This window comes from Notamacropus eugenii, chromosome 6 (assembly GCF_028372415.1).
Source record: "Notamacropus eugenii isolate mMacEug1 chromosome 6, mMacEug1.pri_v2, whole genome shotgun sequence".
Lineage (NCBI taxonomy): Eukaryota > Metazoa > Chordata > Mammalia > Diprotodontia > Macropodidae > Notamacropus > Notamacropus eugenii.
Window position 1 is genome coordinate 328,670,473 of NC_092877.1, and position 18,614 is coordinate 328,689,086.

At 38.0% G+C, this 18,614-nt stretch overlaps 1 protein-coding gene across 1 annotated transcript in view; it reads right to left on the reverse strand.

The window, feature by feature from the left end:
* Positions 1-7,596, reverse strand: part of PID1 (phosphotyrosine interaction domain containing 1) — a 308,912-nt gene extending 301,316 nt beyond the window's left edge. Inside the window, exon 1 of the mRNA XM_072618082.1 lies at positions 7,572-7,596. The gene's annotated coding sequence lies outside the window, so the exon portion shown is untranslated. The remainder of the gene's footprint in view (positions 1-7,571) is intronic.
* Positions 7,597-18,614: the final 11,018 nt, after the last annotated feature.

Sequence of the window (18,614 nt, forward strand, 5' to 3'; positions counted from 1 at the left end):
TTACTCTCAAGGAACTTACATTCTACTGGTAACACACACACACAGATACACACACACACACACACACACACACACACACACACACACACACACACACACACACACACACACTGGTCTTTGCTTCTGTCCACCCACGATTCGGATTCTTTCTTGCTCCCCCTTCTAGCCAACATTCCTTAACAAGGAGCCATTACCTTTCAGACACATGGGCAGGATACCATTGTCCAGGCTGAGCTGGTACTTTGCTGCCCTCTACTGACCCCCTGAAAACTGTGTAATTCTAAAGTATCTCCCACCCTGGATTTAACCCCATGTATCCCAGTGTTCCTATTTCAAGCACAGAATACTGCTCACGGCTATCTTACATGAATCATTTTTTTAAGCCTAAAGTACAAGCAAACATTTAAATCAGTGATTAATTTTTCACATTACAAAAACATTCTTTAATTAATGAAAGCATGATAGAATTCCTTTACATGAGCTCCCATTCATTTGAAATGGGATTCCTTTTACAAAAGTTGCATCTAAGCACAATTGTTAGGTCCCAGACTCCCCATAACACTCTTAGAGCTCCAAAAGGGAAAGAATCAGAGAATAAGGATCCCAAACTAGTAGGGAGAGACATGATACTCCTGTCCAAGTAAAGCCAACATCTACCCTAAAGACTTCTTCAACCGCCAGATTTCCCAAGAGGATGCTTGGTTGAAGAAGCCTATGGTGCCAATTAATAGCCAAGATACCACAGGAAATGGAGTACCTGAAAGACCATGATAGTTTACATCCATACTAGGCCAACTAGACCTATGAATAACTGTCCTGTAAAACTCCTACCCTGCCCAAGGAAACACCATCAGAAGTACTTGTTCATTCAGGAGAGCAATTTGGAGTCATGCCCAAAGGGCCATCAAAATGTGCATGTCCTTTGATCCAACAATGCCATTACTGGGTAAAAAGAGTTTTTTTCAAAGGGAAAAGAATCTATTCATACAAAAATATTTATAACAGCTCTTTTTGTGGTAGCTAGAAATTGGAAATTGAGGGGGTGTCCATCAACTGGGGAATGGCTGAACAAGTCCTGGTATATGATGACAATGGAATTATTGTGCTATAAGAAATGATGAGCAGAATGATTTCAGAAAAACCTGGAAAGACTTACATGAACTGATACTGAGGGAAGTGAGCAGAACCACGAGAACATCGTATACAGTAATAGCAATACTGTGTGATGAACAACTCGGAATGACTTAACAATCCCAAAGGACTCATGATGAAAAAATACTGTCCACATCCAGAGAAAGAACTGATGGCACTCGAATACAAACCAAAGCATACTATTTTTCCTCTTTCTTTTTCTTTCTTTGTTTCTTTCTCATTTGAGTTTTCTTACACAAAATGAGTAATATAGGATGCACATGTATAACCTATATCAGATTACTTATTGCCAAAGGGATGGAGGAGGGGAGGGAGGGAGGGATAGCATGTGGAACTCAAAACTTTTTTTAAAGTTTTTTTGGAGAGTTTAATTGGAGAAAAATAAAATATTATTTTAAAAAATTTAAAAGGAATAATTGATTAACTTATAGAGTTCAGCTTCCAACCTTGACACAATACTCAATCCACCATTTGTAAGTCCAGAACACCTCTGCTCTCTTCTATTATGGCTCTCAAAGTTTATGTTTTACTTTGTTTTTTTTTTCAGTTTAGCTTAGACCACTCTGAACAAATCCTATTATTTTATAACTCTTCAGTAATTCTGGTCCAGCAAGACCTGGGACCTTGCTTCTGTCCACCCCATCTGTACTGCTCCAGATTCACCATGTCCCTTTAGTCAAAGCCATCGAAAATAACTACAAGCAGCCACAACCAACGAGTTAATCCTTTCTGTCTTATCTGGGTAATTCCCATTAACCCCTGGGTAAAAGTGTCATTTCTCCCTGCCCCTTACCCAGTAATAATGAACAGAGCACCAAGGTCCTCTTGGGCTGAATGACTGGAAGTCTAATACCACCTTGGGGCACTCCCCACACTGAGTAGTGACACCTCTATTTCTTAGCCTCTTGCAGAACATCCCAAGAAGTTTGAATTCCTTGAGTCAAGCTTCAAGCACACAGTAGCTTTCCAAACCAATCTTGGATGAGTTTCTCCTCTCACTTTCCAGTGATCTGATTAAGTTGCCTGACCTCAACTTTCCTAAATTTCAACCATTATTTTTTAAAGTGGAACTTCCTACTCCCAAGTGGAAAAGCTCTAAAGGAGAAAACGAGATGTCAGGGCTTAACCATAGCTAAATCTCCTATTGACGTCAATGTGATTTGGCTGAGACACAAGCACAGCATGGGGCCCAAGGTATCAATTATGAAGAACTGACTCTTACAGACAAGTCTCTTTATTTCATTATGTATTGGCAGACAGAGCTTAGGGGCTGAGGATATATTCTCTTTTTAATAAATTTCTTTTGTGAATTTATTTTATTTTTGCTTTTTAATTCTGGTTTCTGGAGGTGACAGTGCTGTGGGGTGAGGGGGGCGGGGTTGATGTGGGCTTTCTGTTTAAACGAAAAGATTCTATCTACATTTTACATTTCCATCCAATTCCCATTGCTCCGGCGTTTCCTGATTCTTTGTTCCATGCTACAAACCTTGGGTTTCTTTCAACCAAAACAGAAGCAAATATAAGATGAAAAATAAAAAGAGCTCAACACTCTGGCATTGGATATTTCTCTCTTCCAGAGGTCATTGCCTCACATGTAACCTTGCCTTGGATTCACTTATTAGGGACACACGCCTGGGTTCCATTTCTATTATTAGCTGCACTTTTCTTGCTCCTATTGCTTTGGTGGAAATGCTAATAATTCATTTGACTTGAACGTTTTAGTTCAAATATCAGAAATTCAGATGTTTTGTTTCCCTAACAAGCCTGTTTTTCCTGTTGATATTTTTTCCTTTTGTTACATAGGAAAGAGCTCTACTGGATGAATGAGTCTCTGACAATAGCATGTGGTTCCTTTGTGGTGTCATCTTTCTTTCCTGATGATTTAGACACTGCTATAGCTTAAGTGGGGACAACTATGTGGCACAGTGGATAATAGTACTGGGCCTGGAGTTGGAAGGACTCATTGTCCTAAATTCAAATCTGGCCTTGGACACTCACTAGCTGTGTGACCCTGGGCAAGTCACTTCACCCTGTTTGCCTCAGTTTCCTCATCTGTAAAATGAGTTGGAGAAGGAAATGGCAAACCACTTTAGTACCTCTGCCAAGAAAACCCCAAATGTGGTCAGGAAGAGTTGGACATGACTGAAAAATAACTGAATGGCAGAAACGTAGCAGGAATTTCTTTGGTCTCACATGAAATTACTAGATTGAGACTCCAGGATATTGAGTGCCCCATAATAACCCCTCCATTTACATGCATTGGTATATCTGATATCTCTTAAGTGGTAGGTCGAGCCAAGGAAAATAGGGCTCCATTGGCCACTGATAGATTAAATCAAGCTGTTTATTAAGTAAAATAATGGAAGGACATGTGCTTTGTATACCACATCTACTTTACCCCTCTCTCAGCTATGCTCCTGACTCTGGACTTCTATCTCTTATCCCAGAAGCCCTCTCACCCCCAAAATGTGGGGCTCCTGTGATCCCTCCTCCAACTGGTGAATTTCTTCTGGAACCTCCATTTTGAGGACATGTCCAGACCAGTCACACTCCCTCCTTCACTCCTCCTCACCTGGCTCCATTCAATAGCCTTTTCCATCATGGCCCTTCAAAGGTACCTTCTTTTTGCCCTCGTAATCCTTTCCCTCCCCTGCTTTTGAGTCCCTTTTAGGTGTTTTCTCCATTAGAATATAAGCTATTTGAAAGCAAGGGTTCTTTTTAGCTTGTATTTACCCATATTATCTTAGTAAGTGCTTGCTGATTTGTTGCTTTGATATCAGTCATATGAACCTTCCAACTCTGAGTCCCAAGATTCCTGAAGTTTGGGTATCCTTGAGGAGCTCACCTATTCAGAGGTAGCAAGATGATTCTTGGATGACCTTATGTTTTAGTGATCAGATTCATCTCCATTATCTCAACTCCTCTCTATCCACTCCTAGATTCAGCCCCACTGACCTAGTTATCATCCTTCTAATGGAGTATTCCACCTCCTTTGGCAGCCTAGCCTCTTCCTACCTTTCCAAAGATCTTCCACTACATCTGGGGCCATTTCCAGTTGTCCTGATATGTATCTGGCCGCTAGACCCACATGACTCCAGAGGAGAAAGTGAGGTTGGTGACTTTCCACAGCCTTCCCTCGTTTAAATCCAATTCACTTGAAAGACATGACATCACCTTCCTGATGTCATGGTCCTCTTTAAGAACTAAGAACAAACCATCCATGCATGTATTAAAGATGTATAAAACTTCCATGTATAAAACAGCTATACCAGTCTGCTTTCTGCTCCTCTCACAGCCTTTGTTTCCCATCTCTGCCTTTAACATTGTCTGCCCCTCGCAGACAATGCACTCACCTCACTTCTGCCTCTCAGCTTCCCTGACTTCTTTCAAGACTCAGCTGCAATTCCACATTGTGCGGGAGGCCTTTCCTGGTCATCCCAGCTGCTAACACCATCTTCTCTGAGACTACCTTTGATTTATTCTCTATATCTTACACATACCTAGTTATTGACATATTATCTCCTTCACTAGAATGTAAGCGCCTTGAAGGTAAAGACAGTCTCTGCTAGGTGGTACAGTAGGTAGAGTGCTGAACCTGTAGGCAGGAAGATTCAACCTTAGACACCTACTAGCTCTGTAACCTTGTATAAGTCACTTAACACTGTCTGCCTTTGATTCATCGGCTGTAAAATAAAGAAGGGTTGTTGTGAGAATCAAAGGACATAACATTTGTAAAGTGCTCAGCACATTACCTGGCGTATAGTAAGGACTTATTCCCTACTCCAGTACTTAGCATAGCATCTAACATCTAGTGAAGCTGTTGACTGACTGACTGAAAGAATCTCCTCTAAACAAAGAGATGACTCTAGGGTTCAAAGTCGGTGAATGCAATTTCTTTTTCTTTAACATTCCTATTTGCTATTTATTTATAACCTTTCTTTAAAAAATTTCAAGTTCCAAATTTTCTTCCTATCTCCTACTCCTTTCTCTCCCACTGAGAAAGCAAGCAAGATGATATCAATTATACATGTGAAATCATGTAAAACATATTTCCATATTAGCCATATTTTTAAAAAGGCAAGAAAAATCAAGTGAGAAAATGATGCTTCAATTCATACTCAGCATTCATCAGTTGTCTCTCTAGAGGGGGATAGCACTTTTTTTTTTTATCTTGAGTCCTTTGGAATTGTCCAGGATTGTCATATAGATCAGAGTAGCCAACTCTTTTACAGTTGGTCATGACATACATGTTTCTAAATTGTTCTACAGAATGATGGATCAGTTCACTACTCCACCAGCAATTCATTAGTGTACATATTTTCCCCTCATTCCCTCCAGCATTTGTCATTTCTGATAGGTGTGAGCTGTTGTTTTCATTTGCATTTCTCTAATCAATAGTGATTTAGAGCATTTTTATTACTATAGGTAGCTTTGGTTTCTTCTTCTGAAAACTACTTGTTTATATATTTAACTATTTATAAATTGAGGAATGGCTCTTATTTTTATACATTTGACTCAATTCTATACTCTGTATATATTTGAGAAATAAGATCTTTATCAGAGAATCTTGCTGGAAAAATTTTTAATCTTACTTCATTGTCTGTTACCTTTTAGTATAATGTAATTTCCCTGATTATCTCTTTTAATTATGTCTATTTTTACTTTTGCTTTGACTAAGATCATGATCGCTAGCCCTGCTTTTTTTTTTTACTTCAGCTGAAGCATAATGAATTTTGCCCAGCCCTTTATTTTAAATCTTTGTGTATCTATTTCATGTATGTCTCTTGTAAACCACATATTGTTGGATTCTGGTTTCTAATCTATTCTACTATCTGCTTCCATTTTATGGAACTTGTATACAATTTCCGGTAATCTGTCAGAAGTACAAATACTTCTCATAGCACCATGAAATCTGGCCCAACACAGTTCACGTATAGCCATGCTGATACTGTTGGGTAATCACTATAGGGGAAGTTGGCACTGTCTGATTAAGCCTAAATGCAAGAAGACCTGAATTGTGCAAACCAAGAAAGAGACAATTCCAGGGTTTGAACATGGGTCAAGGCACAAGAATAATTCAGAGTCGTAAAAAAAAGGAACAGAATGTCAAAAACAAATCCCATAAACCTCTAGGGCGGATACTGGCTAGATTTCTGGAGATATAAACCAACTCTATAATAAAATCTGATAAAGTCACATCAAATCAACAAGTATGTATTATGTGTCTGTTATGAATCTGGCACTATACTATGTTCAGGGGATTCAAAACTTTCAGGGAGCTCACAGTCTAACTGGAGAGACAATAGAAAAACAACTAGGTACAAACAAGATTTATCAAGAAGAAATTGGTGATAATCAACGAAGAGAAGGCACTAGGATTAAGGGGAATTGGAAAGGGCTTCTTGTATAAGGTGGTATTTTAACTGTGACTTAAAGGAAGTCAGGTAATGGTTTTCAGGAGGGAGGGAATTCCAGGCATAGGGACAGATAATGTGGTAGAAATAACCTGATGTGTTAGAATGAAGGATGAGAGAGATAGTATGAGACTAGATTTGGACTGAGAGGACCTGGGTTTGAATGCTGTTTCTGTGACTGTGTTACCTATAAGACCTTGGGCAAGTAATTTGACATTTTTTTTGTCTTCATTTATTCATCTCAAACACAAGGGAGTTAGACTAGATGGCTTCTGATGTCCCTTCTAATTCTAGATCTAAGATCCTGTGATTTTATTCTATTTATGACCAGACAGGGAAGGATAAAAATAATACTGAATTGGATAAAACATCGAAAGAAGGAAAAGGATGATGGAAATGTTATTAGAACCATATTCCTTCCTTTCTAATATCCCAAAATAGATTTTCTATTGTTGACTGGCAATGGACCATTATTTCGTTCAGAGTTCTTGTATGTGTGGCTGAATGTTTGTTCATGCATTTAGAGGGGGAAAAATGAGTCTGCATCTTATTTTAGGGATGGAGGCAATGGACTCTTTCTGTGGCACAAGATTGTAAACATGCCCAAAACTTAATAAACCAATGTTACAGTCATTCCCTATTGTAAGTTTCACATTTGGTACCACTGAATTACCTGGAAAAGCGTAGCTTAGAGACAGTGGAATCTCCTGATATCCCTTGGAGTGGTCTATGTTTATAAAAAGCCATCATTTGTAGCCATCCTTGTCAACATCAATCATGGTGCAGTGATGCAAAACTAGAATATGATATGGCTTTGTCTCAGGGTGCTGACACTCAGCAGGGGGTTGTTTTCTCCTTGGTGGAGCCTATTTCCTCCTCTGGAAGGGGTACTTCCTCACTATGGTATCTAGTTCACTGCATCTAGCATTGGGATGGGCCATACCCTCTTCCAATGTGACTGTTCTCATGATCACACTATCCTCTGTGCTGTTCCCACTCACTCACCTTCTGTACTGTCCACTCAACAGAATTTTTTCCAGGAGTAAGAATCCAGGAGCTAATTCCATAGTTCTGTAATGAAATAATAAAAAGAACTTAGAGTGAGAAGGAACTAGGTCCCTCCTTTTCTTACTGTTGCTTCCTTCTGCCATCTTCTGTCCAATCTCATATGTTTATATGCTTCCAACACCTGGACAGCCTCATTGTGGGTCATAATCAACTGTAGATAATAAGCATATGGAATAATACAGATAATGAGTATACAAAACACCTGTACAACTCATCACACTGCCTCAAACCATGTTAATAAAATCATTGTATTGTTAACGTGCATTTTTGAAGTATCTGGTACATATTAGGCAGGTTGGTGGCACAATGGGTAGAGTGTTGGACTTGGAGTCAGAAAGACTTTGATTTCAAATCCTGACCCAGACACTAGCTTGTATGACCCTGGGCAAGCAAATTAACCTCACTCTGCCTCAATTTCTTCATTTAGCTGTAAAATGGGGATAATAATAGTATGTATCTCAGAGGATTATTGTGAGGACTGAAGGAAATAACAGGAAATAACAGTAAAATAACAGGGTTTTACAAACCCAAAAATATTATATAAAAGTTATTATACTATTGAGTGATATACTAGAAAACTCATAATTATGACGTTTGGTCCGATGGTGACATAGGCTGAATTGACCAGGCTCTAAACCATTTCCCATTCCTTAGAAAGAGCAGAGAGGATATATAGCAGCTAAAATGGCACCAAAGAGATGATCCACTGGAATTGGCCTCTCTACCACTTGAAAGCAAGGCAATTTCTCCATCTCAGACTAGTAGCTTTGGCAATGTGCCAACTTCCCTTTATTTACCTTGGTATAAAACAGCACTGGCCCTAACTGCTTTGGGCTACTCATGTTCAGCCCACAGTTCTGGGAAGAACTCATTTCCTCAATCTAGGTTACATGTGTACCTTCATTTAGTAAAAACAAAACAAGACTGTTACTCAAGAGAAATAAGCACATTTGATCTGGTATCCTCTTTTTCTTTTCATATAAATGTCCCACTGGTAGCTTTCATGTTATTAATAAACCTTAGAGTTAAATTAGGAATTACTGAGATTTTGTCTCTGTCACTTAAAAATTTTGGATCAGATTGTGAGACTTAGCATCACCAACAAGGTTATGAAGCACAGAGCAGATTCTCAATTGTCTCAGTTTTGACGTAGGAGGTAGGAATACATCTGGTCGGTCTGTCAACAAGCATTTAACAAGCACTTACTGTATGCCAGCAAAAGGAACCCTAGTCTGGAAGGGCTCAGACCCTTGGTTTTTTTCTCTTGACAAGCAGTTTCTTAAAGTTGTCCATTGTGGTTGGATGGGGCAGACAAGAACGTTTCCTTAGGGGTAGGAAATTGGCAGAGAGATTATGTCAGAAGGCAAGCAGATTTTTGAGTTTAAGGGAAACATAAACAGTATGAGGATTAGGGGTGGGGTTGGCTGCTTTGAATAAGGAGTCTGAAAGGACATAGCTCAATTTGGCTGTGGAGGAGTTGAAGGATTCTAGAGTGCAGACAGAAAGGCAGGACACAAATAGTGGTGCCCTCAAAAGGCAGTAATGGCAGCCTGAATTAGACTGATAAAGGATAAATTGAAGGTATAAGACCTAGCATTCAACCTTGCTGACTTAAAATATTGTATAAATATGTAGCCCTGTCAGGTTTTCACAGTGAAAATTCTATTCCTGCTTAACATGAATTGGGATCTTGAATATATGGAAAGACTATATTACCATTATCCCCAAATCTTAGGGGATGAATAATTCTTAACACAATGATGAGAGCCTTTTCTGATAATTCAAGAGAAAATTCCTTATTTCTAAGGTAGCCTATACTTGGAAAGAGCAAAATGTCTCTTAGAAGGAGCTAGGAGATCTGGCAAGTTAGTATCAGTAGAAACCTGAGAAATGCTTAAAATAATGGGTCCTACTCTTATACTGAGTATTTGTGTGTTTTGAGAATTTCTCAGAAATTGACTGGATTAGACTAGGGTCCAGGAAATTTAAAATATAGATAGATAGAGAGAGAGAGAGAGAGAGAGAGAGAGAGAGAGAGAGAGAGAGAGATTTCAGTATAATTAGTTTCCTTTGTAATCTTAGAAATTTTATACATTTGAAAATATGGTTCTTAGAATGGATCCATATCTAGGATTCAGCAGACTGACAAAGAAGTCCATGACAAATCACAAAAATGAAGAACCTCTGCATTTAACCCATTAAGGCAGGAAAGACATCATATGGAATACTTCAGTGAAAAGCCTATCCAGTTGAGTTTTCAAGGGGGTGAACCATGTGAATGAATCTCATGCAGTGCTTCTCAAAGTGTGGTCCATGGACCCTTGGGAGTCTCTGAGACCCTTTCAGGTAGTATGCAAACTCAAAAATATTTCCACAATAATATTAAGACATCATTTGCCCATTAAAATATTCCTCCCTTTTCAAACTTCATATCCATGAAGCTGGATTTTCTTTGTATATTTCAACCAAAGCAACATATCACAGCAGATTGATTGCAGAAGTTATTATGAGAATCCAGCTGTCTTCTGTTAAACCAGACATTAAAGAAATTTACAAAAATATCTAAAACAATGTCATTCTTCCTACTTTTTTTGCTTTGGAAAATATAATGTTTTTTTTCATAAAATATGCCCTTTATATTAACATGTTATGGATTTATTTATTATTGTTATTTTCAATGAATAATAATAAATATTCAAAATTTTGTCAGTTTTAATTTCTAATATGGTAAATGTTTACAGATATAACTTATATAAATAAAAACTCTTTGGTGTCCTCAATAACTTTTAAGAATGTAAAAGGGTCCTGAGACTAAAACATTTGAAATCTGCTTGTCTAGGACAATCAGATTTTGAGTATTTCATATCCCTGATGTACCTTCTCACTCCCCATATGACTGGAGGACCTATTGTTTTAAACTTTCCCTAGGTTTCTGATGATATAGATTTCATAGTATCATAGCATGATAGATTTAGAGCTTAGAGATAATCTCTTCCAGGAGTTTTTAACTTGGAGTCTAAGATACCCTCCCCCCCTCCCCCCAACAGATACATAGATTTCAGGAAGTCTCTGAACTAGGAAGAAAAAATATATTTTCATTGACCTGTAAGTGAATTTTAGTATTTCCTTCATTTATGAATGTAAGCAATGAACATGATTCTGAGAATGGGGTCTGCATGCTTCACCAGATGGCCAAAGGGATCCATGACACAATGAAGATAAAGAAACCCTGATAAAGCCCATTACCTTCATTTTATAGATGAGGAAATTGAGGCCCAGAGATGTTAACTTGATGTCAACAAAACTATAAAGAGGGCAAGATTTGAAACCAAGTCCTCCAAATCAAGCTCTATTTCCAATATATCATAGCCCCAGCAAAAGTTCCATACTATATATATATTAACCAATGACCCCACAAAGGGGAAATAAGGAAATAGAGGACCATTGTTTGGGTACTGATGAGACTGTTGCTAAAGTTAAAGAGATGGGCATGTTGTTTCATTTATTACATGCCTTCTCTCTATCCTCTACCCAATAACTTCTTTCACTTGATAGATAAAATTTTACTAAATACAGAACACATAAACCTGTTCCACCATGACTCCTCTTACTAGAGGGGAGTGATTTTTGCAATAGTAAGGACAGAACTGATGACTGCTAGGCAAGTCACTCTCACCCAGGTACCAAGAGAATTGGGAGGGTAGGGCCAATGCTGAAAAATACTGTGGCAATCACCCAGGAAGACTCCACGTTTGTCAAGGAGAGAAGAAACGAAGGGAGGGAGGACTCTCTCCAGTATAGGTTTTATTGAAAACAAGACTGATGATCAGCCAAATAAAGTTTGGAATCAGGTAAACAACCATAATACACAAGGAAACTTAAGTCTTTCCATGACTGTCCCTGTCTAGACCAAATAAAAATTTCAAAATCCTTGCTTTGACTGGCATTTTGGCCACAGGATCTTTAAGGCCTGCATTCTAGGCAACCCCAACTAGTGGATCCAAGACCAAAGGTCTTGCATTTTGCCAAATCTTAAAATACTATATTAATATAGTGTTCTGTATTATAGCAATTATATACATTACATATTATATAGCCATTAAATTTGAACTTCATTGAAAAATGGTAATAAAATTAATAATTACCAAATTTTTCATATATTAATAATTGTCACTTATATAACAGTTCAAAGTCTGAAGTGATTTATACATCACTGTGATATATACACAGATACATGTATATACGTATTTATACATATATACATATGTAATTTTGTTTGAGCTTCACAAAAACCTCATGAGGTAGCTACCATAAGTATTATTCCACATTTATAGATAAGGAAACTGAGGCTGAGAGAAGCTACATGATTTAGCCAGTCTCATATAGCTATTTTCTGCAGAAGATTTAGAACCCAGGTTTTCCTAACTCTGAGTCCAGTACTCTATCTACTCCCTGATGTTGTATATCATGTGACCTTCTAGCCCCTAGAAACTCCCCTTTACCTCTGACATATGATTTATTGTGAGAAACCCTGATTAAATGAAAAAGAATATGATAACAACAGTAGGGCATTCTCCCATATGTCTGGCAACCAGGGAACTGTGTATCAGCTCCACATCGCTTTTCTCTTTTTTTCCCTCTTGTTTATGATAACAATTATTAATAATAATATTTATACGAACAAAATCTTCTTTTTTCCAAAGGATCTCAAAGTGCCTGAGAAACAATCTGGTCAGATTGTTAAAAATATGGTCAGATGCAACAAAGTTGTAGAAGTTGCTGTCAGCCCTGGGAGCCAGCCAGCTGGGATGCAGTGCACAGTAAGCAGAGGAAATGAGAAAACCATCCATTGGCATCTATTGACAGTATTCATAGTACACTGGTTACCCTTGGGTGGGAAATATCAAGGAACATGAGTCTACAAATGTTTTGCTGTCTATTATAAATTACTAATATTTAAACGATTCCAACTGTGTTTTTTCCTCCTCTACTGAGGGTACGGGGGGATAGTGGATAGGGGGGTTAGGGAGAAGCCTTTTCTATTTAATCTGCTAATGAAATTATTGATTGCTACTTTCATTAAGCAATGGTCTTTCATATAGATTTTTTAGATGTACAAACAGTACTATTACAAATGTTCAATTTATTCCAAATCTGACAGATTAACTTGGTCTATGTTTGAACTAGCTACTGCTGGGAGAACCAGGTTTCACTCCTGACACATCTCACATACATTTTAAGGATGGAAATCACACAACTAATGGCTATAATGTGGAAGAATAATTAGTAAATTAGTGGCTTAGCCTTTTGCTTACAGTTTAACCCTGACAGTTAATTGTTAAAGTAAAATTTATGCCTAGAGATGTTTTAAACATGAGTGTTAGAGTTTTGTTTCTTAGTGTAAAATATGAGACTTTTGAAATTTAGAATTTTGTGAAAACCAAACAATTTTATTTGCCATTTACATCCAATCTAACAACAATGTCTAACATGAAAAATCAGTTTTTCTGCAATTAAAGTTTAAATAGTAATAAAATGCATTAATCCGCTACTTGTCCTTTCCTGACACAAATGTTCATTCATTCTATAATAAAGTCCAATAGACCCTGCCAAAATCCAGAGAACCTTTTATTAATAGTCTAAACCAAATGATGTCCACATATATTAAAAAAGATTTACAGTAATGTAAATGTCTACTAATCTCTGCCTTTAGCCAAGAATAGAGGACAAAGCAGTGCTTAACAGTAGGTACTTCTGAATCATTAAACTTTAACAATTACTGTAGACAGAAAAAAATATATACTGGAACTATTGCATTTAGTCTGGGTTTATTTATCCTATTTAATTAAATTATTCATTTATTTATTAAGTCAAAGCTAATATTGATTTTGAGTAGTTCTAAAAGGTTCTCCAAGAGGACCTATATGACTATTTGCAAATGGGCCATATATAAGGCCATGCCTGTCTGCATGCCTGTGCAAACTCATATATATGTGTATATATATATACATACATACAAAAACAGTATGATAAATATATATGTAAAACAGTATAACAAATATATACAATATGGATAGATATAAATAGTATAATAAAGCCAATTCACATTTAGTTCAATTTTCTGCTGTCTGACTTAATTCTTGTTTGTACTTTGAAAAGTTGCTAGGGAAAAAAGCAAGGGGACTAGCTATTACAAATCAGTAAATTGAGTCCATTTTTATAAAACTTTCAAACTAATGATGAGAAAAACAATACAATACAATGCAATACAACAGTTAAGGAAGATGGTAACAGTAGCAATAGCAGGGAGGAGCCAGATGTGAAATGTTTTGGAGGTAGAATTGATAGGATTTCATAACTGATGAGAAATGAGTTGGGAGAGGAGAAAGACTTAAAGGTAAACCCAAACATGAAAAGACAATGATCAATGGTAGTGCCAAAGACAGAAATAATGGCGTCAGGAGGAGGAAGAGTGGAAATGATTACGATTTCAGCATAGGAAATGCTCAGCTTGAAGCACCCAAAGTGATCCATCCAGAAGAGGATTTCCTATAGTGAAGAAGGAAATGTGGCTATCACAGAGGGGAAAAGACAGGGCTAGAGATAAGAATGTGAGTTATCTGTATACATATGAAGCCACAGGAATGAAGGATGCTGCCAAGGGAGAGAATGCAAAGGGAGTAACGCATTTACTTAGAAACAAATCTTTAACTATGGCTACACAAACAAAGGGTAGACAGGTGGCATAGTGGATAAAGTGCTGAGTCTGAAGTCAGGAAGATGCATCTTTATGAGTTCAAATCTGGCCTCAGTCACTTACTAGCTGTGTGACTGTGGGCAAATTACTTAACCCTATTTGCCTCAGTTTCCTCATCTGTAAAATGGGCTGGAGAAGAAAATAGCAAACCACTCCATTACCTTTGCCAAGAAAACCCCAAATGGGGTCACAAAAAGTTGGACATGACTGAAATGAGCAAACAACACCACCACAAATAAAGCAACCAATACTTCAGGAGTCTACACCTAACTGTATCATCTCAGAAACGAAAAGAGTTTGAACAAGGGGAATATTCTTAGACCTCTTTTAGTATTATGTTGGGGATCTGTCTGCTTATCCATCCTTGGTAAAATACAATAATAACTGAAGATCGTTAGAATGTAAATTCTAAACCTGTCCTTGAGCATTTGTATCCCCAGGATATAGCATAATGTCTGGCACATAGTAAGTGTTTAATAAATCCCTGTTGATTATTCCATTGATTTAACGTCAAGTTTCTTTCTAACTCTTTGTAATGGGGGAGGGGAGGGAAGGAGAAGGGCAGGATGATTCACCCTACCCTAAATTGAATCCTATGAAACAATAGAGCCAAACTATTGAGACATGTTGATTAGAATGAACAGTTACTTTCTGTTGAGTGATAGTTAGGACTCCCTTGAGTCATGTGTATGCGAAGGAGAATTCAGGGGACCAGTTATTCCACTGAGTACTACAAGGAATGATAACCAGCCGTAAAGATGCTGGCCCATGCTAGTTGAGGTGGGGTGGCGTACTATATAGCCTTGTTAATAGATTTTTGATTGAAAAATGCAGGAATGTAATTTAATAAATCTCTCTCCCTCTTTCTAGTGTTCATACATACTCTAGTAGGTACTATACTGAGAAAATTAGCAGTTTGATGAACCACTGAATAACCACAACTTGTGTATTCCTGTAAAACTGAGGGCAGGCTAATTTATAATCCACCAATCATTATTCAAAGAATGGTCATAAGGGATCAGACAGGGCCACAGGATGTCCTGTTGTCATCATGAGTGACATGGAATTCATTCAGTTTTCATTAACACAGGCTCACAGAATAAAAGAAAACAACATGTAGGCTGGTCATTTTTATTTCTGTTGATTCCTTGAGAGTCAGGACATTACATTGCTCTTGTTTCCATACCCAGTGCTTTAGTGTAGTGCCTGACATACAGTAAACATGCAATAAATGACTGGATTTACCATTTAAGACTAAAGCCTGCCATCTTTTTAATAGTATTCTTTAACAAACTTGCATGTGGCTATGAGTCATGTATTTCCATAGTCTCTGAAGGGTGAAAGTTGAGGATCTCCCACAGGTGAGTGAAGAGGCGGATAGTGCATGTGACTAGCCTTTGAGAAATGTCTGGCCACAAATTACACAAGAGAAGTGACATAAAGGATGTAGTCAGGGAAAGGAATGATGGGAAAGGAAGGTCAACTAGTGGAAATCAGAGATGTGGCAAGAACAGCCCGTGGGCTAACCCAGTATTGATATAATATCAAGAGAAGTAAGGAGAACCAAGAACTTTGGGTGGACATCCTGAGGAGGCTTTATTCCCAAGCATAGACAAAAGTCCCATAGGGTAATGCATGGCTGGATCATAGGACCATCAAGTTTGAATTGGAAAGGAACTTAGAGGTTGTCTGGTCCAACCCACTTTATTTTACTGATGAGGAAATTGAAGTTCAGTGAGTCACTTAGTAAATAGGTATTTATTAAATGACTGCTATATACAAGGCATTGTGCTAAATGATAAGGATACAAAAAAAAAGGCAAAAACAAGAGTCCCTGTCTTTAAGGAACTCATATTTTAATGGGAAAAAGGCATATAAATAACTTGCTTTTGTTCAGTTAGCCCTTCTCATTTGGCCTCAGAGAGAACCAAGGACATCAGGAGGGTGATTTCTTGACTTGTGAGTGATTTGTTCTTAAGTGAGGCAGAGCTGTGCAGTCACCAACCTCACTCTCTCCTCCAGAACCATCAGAGTTGAGTGGTAAGAGACAGGTCAAGATGACTGGCAGTGGCCCTGGAGGCAGTGGGAGACCTTGGCCTTTTCAAACTAAGGTCTTTCCAATTTCTCAGGTTGTCTGAGGCAACACCCATTCAGAGATTAAAGGCTTGGTAAGAAGACCAGGGTCACTCAATTGTCAGGTTCTAAGAGGAAGACAGTAAAGTGTAAGGAGACAGCAAAAGTATCAAAGACTGAGACCGTAGAAGGTGTAAAATGAAAACCAGATTTTAAACTTTAACCTGAATGGAATAAGGAGTCACTGGAGTTTCCTGAGGAGTGGATTCAGCAGACAGTGGATGACTGGCCAGTTGTTAAGTATCAGAGTTGAGATTTAAACTCAGGTCTTCCGGATTCCAAGTCTCCCACTCTATGCAATACTTTATTCTTCCACACTCCCACAACAAGAGGACCATAGAGCCATTTAGGCATTTGCACCCCTTCCACACTTTACACTGTGTGATTTGATGATAGCACTAGTCTTTGAATTAATAGAAGAAATCTACATTTATATATCAATTTATTAACACCCTCAATAATTTATTTCATTTGAGCTTTACAACAGCTCTACCCGGGTCGGTAGTGAAGGTATCATCTCCATATTGCAGAAGATGGAAGGTGAAGTGAGTTTCCAGAGACCCAGTATAGATAATAACGAAGTAAAATTCAAACCTAGATCTTCGGACCCCAAGTCTAGTGCACTTTTCACTCTGTCAGGCTGCTAGGGTGTCATTACAAAGCAAGAAACCTGGTTTCTATTAACCCCACAAATATTTTTTGTTATTTTAGTCACCCCTCAAATTTCTGATGGCCTTTTGTATACACTGACAGAGTCTGAATGGGACTTCAAATGGACAAGGAGGAGGGTAGGATACCAAGGGAATGAACTGAACACTTCTGCATCAACAGTTCTCCCCCCGCCCTGACCCAGCCCCAGTCTATCATTTGGAACTTTGCTGGGGAAGGGAAAGAAAGGGAAGTGAAGGGCAGAGCAGTCCAGGGAAGAGGAAGAAAAGAAAAGGGAAGAGGAGATGTTTAGAAAGGAAGGTAGGAGGGGCAATTTTCATTTTCACAGAAGTGAGAAGGATGGACTGAAAAATTTGCCCAACATGTATTACTCACAATAGTGGCATCATACATGTATCTGGTACAAAGTCGTTAATAAATTCTTTTCTTTCTTTCTGTTTCTTCTTTTTAAATATTTTTATATCTTTTTCCCAATTACATGTAATAACAATTTTTAACATTCTATTTTAAAATTTTAGCTTTTCAAATTCTCTCCTTCCCTCCCCTCTCCCCTCCTTGAGAAGGCAAGCAATTTCATATAGATTATACATGTGCATTCATGCAAAACATATTTCCATGTTAGTCATGTTGTGAAAGAAAATACAGACCAAAAAAAAGACCCAAAACCTCACTCATTTCAGTATATACTGGACAGTCAGGGGAAAACTGTGCTGACTTAAAAAAATGAAACATTTCTAAAAACACTGGATAACCAGGCAGGAATTGAAATTTCCCTTCTCTGTCAGAATTGACCAATTTTAGGATATCCCAAGGAGACCCTAAAAAATAAGAAAAAAAACCCTTTTTCTTGTAGGGTACTACTGCAGTTTGGAGGGATGGAGAACTCATGACTGGGAGATGGCTTTGGCTGGGTGTACCTTACTGAAAAGAATAAGAACAAAAGACCAAAATCCATGTGACTGGGAAGGGATCCATGCTCATTCCGGGCTTCTCCTTTGAAATCCTAAGTAACACTGGCTCTCATCATCTATTTCCCCCCAACTAGGAATGAACTTCTTCAGAAGATATAGTTCCTTAGCTCTCCCTGTCTCTACTTCTTGCCATTTCTTACCAGATGGGAATTTTGCAGTTGAAGAGCCAGCATGGTATAATGAATATAGCACTTGGAGTCTAGAAGACCTGAATTCTAATCGGGTACTTGCCAGCAGCATGACCCAGCGCTAAATCTTTTAATCTCCCCAAGTTCTCAGCTTCTTCCTCAGTAAAATGAAAATAATAATAACACTTAGCTCAGAGGAGATCAAATAAGACAGTGCTAAGTGAAACATTTTGTAAACCTGAAAGTTCAATGTACACATGGGACTTACCACTGTAGAATATCTCGCATTCATATAGCAATTTATCATTGACAATGTGCTTTC